At 39.6% G+C, this 7,426-nt stretch overlaps 1 non-coding gene across 1 annotated transcript; it reads right to left on the reverse strand.

Annotated features, from left to right (window-relative positions):
* Positions 1–1,867: 1,867 nt before the first annotated feature.
* Positions 1,868–1,975, reverse strand: LOC141624501 (small nucleolar RNA R71). The gene has a single exon (XR_012534308.1). It is a non-coding gene; the product is annotated as a small nucleolar RNA R71 (small nucleolar RNA).
* Between the last annotated feature and the right edge of the window lie 5,451 nt (positions 1,976–7,426).

Consider the following 7,426-nt stretch of genomic DNA (forward strand, 5'->3'; position numbering starts at 1 on the left):
TGCTCAACTTAAAAGTGTAATTACTAGTTTAGCCCTTAGTTAACCCTAATGCATCCTCCCTAATTTTCACTATAAATACCCCATTAGGCTAATTAGAGGAGCATGTTCTTCTTATCAATAATTAGAGTAGTTAATATCAATCAAATCTCTCTTCAATATTATAATCAAGTATTAATCAAGTTTTAATCCAAGTTTTAGTTCTTTAATCTCTCTCTTGTTCTTCCTTTATTTTGGGTAATTGAAGATTATTTGGGTTATTATTGGGAGATTGACAACCTCTCAATCTAGGATTCAAGTACTTCTATTATTCTTGCTTTATTATTGGAATCATTAGTAGGTATAATCTCTTAATCCCTTTTTAATTATTGTTAATTATTTTCATTTATTCATCATGTTTCATTATGTTAGTATGATTGACAACCTTTCTAGCATGATCAACATGATAATGAGTGAGTAGTCTCTTAGCTAGGGTTTAATGGGTGATTAGGGGAAACCAACATGGGGAATGATTCATGCTTAAATCAATATGCTTTCATATCTTATTTGCTTGCTTGTTTTGATCTTAATACATGCACATGTTATATTTGATGAAATGCTAAGCCTATGAATCCTTGCATTTACTATCATCTTCTATCCTTTCAACTTGACTTGTAAGACATAACCCAACTCGAGTCTTGTTAGACCATGCATTTGTTGAGTAGGAAAGATTAAGTCGACTTGTAGGTGTTGTACAATCTAATCGATTCGGCTCCGGGACCCAAACTTTCCTAGGATTGTAAGATATAACCCAACTCAATCCATCACAACAATAATTGCTTGCTTATAATTTGAGAACATGTTTGTATGATCATATCCCATGATTCCCCTATGAACCCATGACACCCTAGTGCTTTTAATCAATTGTTTACACCCCTTTTTATTCATCTTGCTTGTTTATTTTCATTGTTATTCTAGTTTAGTGACCTTCTACATCAACCCAATTTGTGACACCCCTAGACACTACTAGTTACAATAGAATTCTCATTTCAATACCCGTCCCTTGGGATCCGACCTTTACTTGCCTCTTTACTAATTGTAGAGTTGTTTGTGAAGTATAAATTGTGTTTTGTATCGACCATTGACCTCCACATATACTTAATTGTGAACACGAAATGACCTCGATCAAAAATGGCGCCGTTCCCGGGGACGGTGTTTAATTGATTTAAGATTTCTTTTATTGTTATTAGTTGTGTCTTTTTCACCTTGGGGAAGTAAAACTCCTCAAGGTTTGTTCTAATTGTTTTTGAGTTGTTTGATAATTTGCATGTCTAGAAGGTTACAAAGTGATTTGTTACCTTTTGACCGTGAAATCGAAAGAACCTTGACGAATAATAGGAGACTTGTTAGGAGGAATTTGAGAGGTGTTGGTGAAGTTGTTCAACCCACTAGTGAGTTTGTCAATCCTTTCGCAATAGAAGAGAACCCATTAAACAATATCCCACAAAATCCACCTACAATGCCTAAATTCTCGTCACACTCTATACCCACCGAGGAGAATCTACCAAATGGTACTCCTACACCGCAACATCTCACCGGTAATTTTATTGCCAAGTCCGCCTTCATCCAACTAATTGAGAGGAGCCAATTCGGGGGAATGCCTAGTGAGGACCCTCATTCTCATATGGAAACCTTTTGCGATTATTGTGATGCTATCTCTCAAACGGGCGTGACTCAAGACCAAATAAGATGGGTCTTATTTCCTTTTTCGTTAATCGGCACCGCAAAGCAATGGTTGAAGGGCCTTGATAAGGCCACCCTTGGAATAGATTCTTGGAAGAAGTTAGCTCTAGCTTTCTACAAAAAATTCTACCCACCGGAAAAGACTAACATGCTAAGAGCTCAAATTACGGGTTTTAAGCAAAGGGATGAAGAATCTTTGTATGAAGCTTGGGAGCGGTTCAAAGGTATTTGTCGCTCATGTCCTCACCATGGACATAGCGAATGGTTTTTAGTGAAACAATTTTGGAATGGTTTATATGAAGATTCAAGGAACATTCTCAATATGGGATCAAATGGAATGTTCACCGAAGTTGATGACAATCAAACATGGAACAAGATTGAGGAAATGGCGGTCCATAATTCACAATATAGTAGACCTCGCAAGGCTACTAGAGGAGGAAAGCATGAAGTGGATTCCGTTACTCAATTGGGTGCTCAACTTAGTGCTCACATTGACACAATCAACTTGAAGTTTGAACAAGCTATGGCTAGACTTGAGGAAAACTCGAAATCATCAAAGCATCATGTCAATGCCATGACGGCATCCTCATCAATCCCAAGTGGGATATGTGAGAATTGTGGAACTTTGGGTCATGACCCAAGTGAGTGTAGGGGAACAACCGAACAAGTTAACGCTTTCCAAGCTTACAAAAGTGGTACCCCTTATTCAAATTTTTACAATGAAAACACCAAGTTCCATCCAAATCTCTCATACAAAAGCCAAAATGTTCAAAACCCTCAAACAACATACACTCCACCACCCATGAGGAACCAAAATCAAAGACCCTTTTACAATCAAAACCAAGGTTACCAAAATCAAAATCCATACAATCACCAAAATGACCAAGGTTTTGATGTCCAAAAAGCGGTCCTCCAAATGCAAAAGAATCAACAAGAATTTTTCACTCAAATGCAAAAAGATAGCCAAGCAAAAGACACCACCATCAACAACATTCTAGCTCACACCAAGATGTTGGAAACATAATTGACTCAACTAGCATCTTCAAGCTCACAAAGACAAAAGGGGCAATTACCACCTCAAAGTAATCCCCTAGACATGAAACGGTTAGTGCCATTCACTTGAGAAGTGGTACAAGATATGAAGCACCGAAGGAGCAAGTTGAGAATGAAGTTGTGAAAGCTAGTGAAAAGGAAGAAATTGTGCAAAGCCCCAAAGAAGGGGAATCATCAAAAGAAGAAAGTTCAAAGAAAAATGAAGACAAGGCCAAAGAGAAGGAGCCCATTGTGATTAGACTTCCTTTTCCAAGTCGTCAAGCCAAGCCCAAATTTGATGATCAACTTGGAAAGTTCATGGAAATTGTGAAGAATTTAGAAGTCTCAATTCCTTTCACGGAATTAATCAATCACGTACCGGCCTATGCAAAGTACATGAAAGATATCCTCACAAAGAAGAAGTCGATCCAGAAACTTGAGACTATCGCCTTCACTAAGGTGAGTAGTGCAATACTTCAAGGGAGTTCACCTCCAAAGTTAAAGGATCCCGGAAGCTTCTCAATACCGTGTACCATTGGCGACACGACGATCAACAAAGCCTTATGTGATCTAGGGGCTAGTGTGAGTGTCATGCCGTACTCGGTGAGTAAAAGGTTGGGAATGGGAGAGCTTAAATGCACCAATATCACACTTCAAATGGCCGATAGATCGACGAAGACACCATTAGGGATATGGGAAGATGTCCCCGTGCGAATTGGGAAGTTTTTCATCCCGGTGGACTTTGTCATTGTTGATATGGAGGAAGATTCCAACATTCCAATCATCTTAGGAAGACCTTTCCTACACACCGCGGGTGCGGTGATTGATGTGAAACATGGAGAGCTCACTCTAGAAGTGGGAGATGAAAGCATAACTTTTAATCTTGACAAGACCATGAGAGCTCCTCATTTGCATGAGCCATGTTTCATGATTGATCATTATAGCCGAAAAGATGAAAGGAAGAAATCGGAACTCCAATGGAGGAAGAAAGTTGAAGATGCTCCATTCAAAGAGCAAGTGAATTGTGACAAGGAGAGCTTGCAAAGCTCATCAAAATCAACCAAGGAAGAAGAGGATGGCCTCATTGGCCAAGAGAAGAAATTGGGAGAGTTGTCTCCATCTAAGCAAGAGATTTTCAATGATCAACTCAATGAAGTTTGTGGTCTTTGGGACGACGAATTTGAAGGGATCTTTAATCCCTACATTGGGCATGCCATCGATCATGATCAACAACAAGGGCCACGGTCTATTGAGGACCTCTACCATAACAATGAACAAGCTTTTGATTACTTCTTCAAGGTGTTGAGCAACATCAACAACACCTTGAACATGCCCCCTTGACATCTCATCAAGAATGAGAGTTTGGTGGAGTCCTCCCTAAACCACCACTTGTAAATATTTCTAACTCCCTAACTTACATTTCAATTCTTGTATTGCATTTTTGTCATTTTTGGATTTTTATTTACTTTGATCAAAATAATTGTCATGTAAGAGAGAAGTGAGGGAGGGACTAACAATTTCAATTGATGTGTAGTGCTTTACCTTAGTGTGGGGATGGCAATTGCCTAGGCTATTCATGCCTTAGTAGTGCCCCCACAATGAAGAACACAAGAAATGAAGAAAAATGGAAGAATGGTAGAGGGAAATGCATTGTGCACGAATGAAGTGAATCCGGGTACAAAGGACCAGAATCCGAGCGGATTCCTGAGAATCCGCCCGTCTTCAACAATCCGAGCGTCTGTGAGAAGACGCCGTCTCGAGCCGAGTGAAATTGAAAATTTCTTGATGTTGAAGAATCCGAGCGTATTTCGGAAAGACGCCGTCTCTGTAATCCGCCCGTCTTGTGAAGAAGACGAGTCTTCTTTGCGGTGAAGAAAACAAAGAAATTTCTCGGACTAGAATCGTCCGTCTGAAGCAAATCCGCCCGTCCCATCACAGAAGAATCCGAGCGGATTCCCAAGAATCCGCCCGTCTTTAGGCGAGCTTCTGAAAATTTTGAAGCTGCAGAATCCGCACGGATTGGGCCTAATCCGCACGGATTGCCCCTGCGTTTTCGAAAATTTCGACTTCTTCAAATACCCTCCCACCTTCATTCATTCATTCATTCATTCATAAACACTACCCTAAACATCAAAACCCTCATCCTCTCCATCACAAAAACAAAAACCCTCAACAAAATCCACCAAAATCAAATCAAACCATCCTTCAAACAACAAATCAATCACTCCATCTTCAATAAAAATCAAAACCAAGAACAAATTCTTCAACCTTTGAGTCGATTTTTGATTTCATAAAGGCAAAGCCTTTCACCTTCAAATCGATTTGGGCATTCTACAAATTGAAGATTTTTGATTCTTTTCTTGGTTAGTTCATCAAATGGCAAGGACAAAGGGTGCCACAAAGGCAACAAAGGCACCAAAGGCAAAGGCTCTCTCTCAAAGGCAAAAAGCTCTCCAAACAAAGAAAGCTTTGGCAATGGTGGTAGCAACACCAAACTTGGAAGTGCAACAACAACAACAACAAACTTCTATGGGAGCATCACCTTCTACTCCGGTAATCGATCAACTCTTGCATTATCCGGAGGTAACTTTTATTTCCGATACCCATAGAAAGACATTTGCCACGTTTGCTATGAAATCAATTCAATCCACCAAATTCATATGTAAAGATGCTTTGGAGAAATTGGGTGTTCTTGAACAAACAAAAGCCTTTTTCAATGCCATGGGTTTGAAGAAATTGTTTGAAACAAAGGAATTGACATACCCTTCCCTTGTCTTGGAATTCTTAAGTTCTTTAAAAGTCACCAAAGTTGAGAATAGGGAAAATCTGGAGTTTCGTCTAGCTAACATTAGTAGACGCATTACCTTTAAGGAATTGGGTGAAATTTTGGGTCTTAGCGATGAATCGAGATACTTTAAGCATTATGGAAAGTATGACCCCGAGCCTCTTTGGGAGGCAATCTCCGGGAAGAAATTTGATGATTTTCATGCTTGTCGTGCTCTTTTGGTCCATCATCCGGGCATAAGAGTATGGCACAAAGTTGTGGGAAATACCATAATTGTTAGGAAAGACACCAATCACTTCACAAGACTTGATTTTATTCTCCTTGAATCGGCTTTGAATATCGGAAGAATCCATACCAAGCCTTTCAATTCTTTGAGGCTTTTGGTTGATAGATGGCTCCATGTTGATAGTGGGAAGAAGGGTACAACCGTTATTGTTAATGGCGGCCTAGTCACGGTCCTAGCCAAGCACTTTGATCCTAATTTCAATAAGGATAGCAAGTACAAGGCAAAGGAAGGTGGCCATCTTATTGATATGCCTATGATGATTAACAAGTTCAAGTGGGTCGCTCAAAACCCCCTTGACACCAAGTGTGGATGGCTTACTAGTGAGGCTCGATCATTCACTTTACCCGCGAAGATTTGTCGTCTAAGTGTCCACCGGACCAACTATCTACTTCCCCTATCCGAAGAAGCCGAGTACATCATTCAACAACAAAACGGTGATCATGAAACCCCCTCCTCTTCCATTGTTATACCGCCTTACCCCTTTGTGTATGAAGAGTTCAAACCACAAGGAATTGAAATTGGGAAAGACTATGTCACTCTTCTTATGCAAGCCATGCACAAGCAAGCTTATGAAGATCGGAAGAATGCATATTTGGCTCAATATCCTCCCCTCTTACATTTAGCTAGGCAAGGACTCCTTGATCCATCTTGTCCTTTGCCTAGTTGGGCGGATAAAGAAGCCTTGTTTCCGGGTGCATCTAGGGACGTGGTGGAAGACAATGAGGTTGTTGGAAATGGTGAAGAAATTGATGATAATATTGAGGAAGAAGCAAGTGGAGATGGAGAAAGAGATGGTGAAGATGATGATGAACAAGATGATGGAGAAAGAGAAGAAGAAAGTGCCAAGGAAAGTGGCAATGTGACCACTTCTCATGAGGGAAGTGATGATGATGATAGCATGATGGAAGACTAGCCTTGGAGACTCCTACACTCCCATGGTTTGTCTATATCTCTTTGTATTTTATTTCATTTTGATCATTGTTGGTTTAGTCCTAGCAACATCAAAGGACTCACACCTCGGTACCATTGAGGTGTTCTTTATTGTTCCCATTTGTAAAATCCAAAATGACAATCTAGTTTCATGCATAGCATAGTGTGTGCATGAACTACCCCCATCCTTGACATTAGCAATAGTGTCTTATTTGGTTTGGGGAAGTTAATGCATACACAACGGGAGGTAATCTAAATTATCCTCTCCGTCATAACAAAAACCATGCATCATGTAGTATAGCTTAGTGTAGAATTGCATTTAGTATAGAAATCATGCATCATCTTTGCATAATTTCCATCATTTTGGCCATTGAGGACAATGCCCATATTAGTGTGGGGATGGGAATTCTAACACTTAACTTTTATTCAAAAACCCATAAAAATTGAAAAATTTCAAAAATCATAAAAATTTGAAAATTGAAAAACCAAAAACAAGTTCATTTCCTTTGTATATATTGTCTTGTATATATTGTGTTTGTTTATCCTTGTTCACTTTGATTGACTACGCCACATCCGAGACATGAGGATATTGAAGACCGCATGGTATGATCTTTCCAATCTCCTTTTTCCTCTTTATGTTAATGACTATGTGGCTTTATTTTGATTGATGCGGT

Source organism: Silene latifolia, chromosome X (genome assembly GCF_048544455.1).
Source record: "Silene latifolia isolate original U9 population chromosome X, ASM4854445v1, whole genome shotgun sequence".
In the NCBI taxonomy this organism is placed as follows: domain Eukaryota; kingdom Viridiplantae; phylum Streptophyta; class Magnoliopsida; order Caryophyllales; family Caryophyllaceae; genus Silene; species Silene latifolia.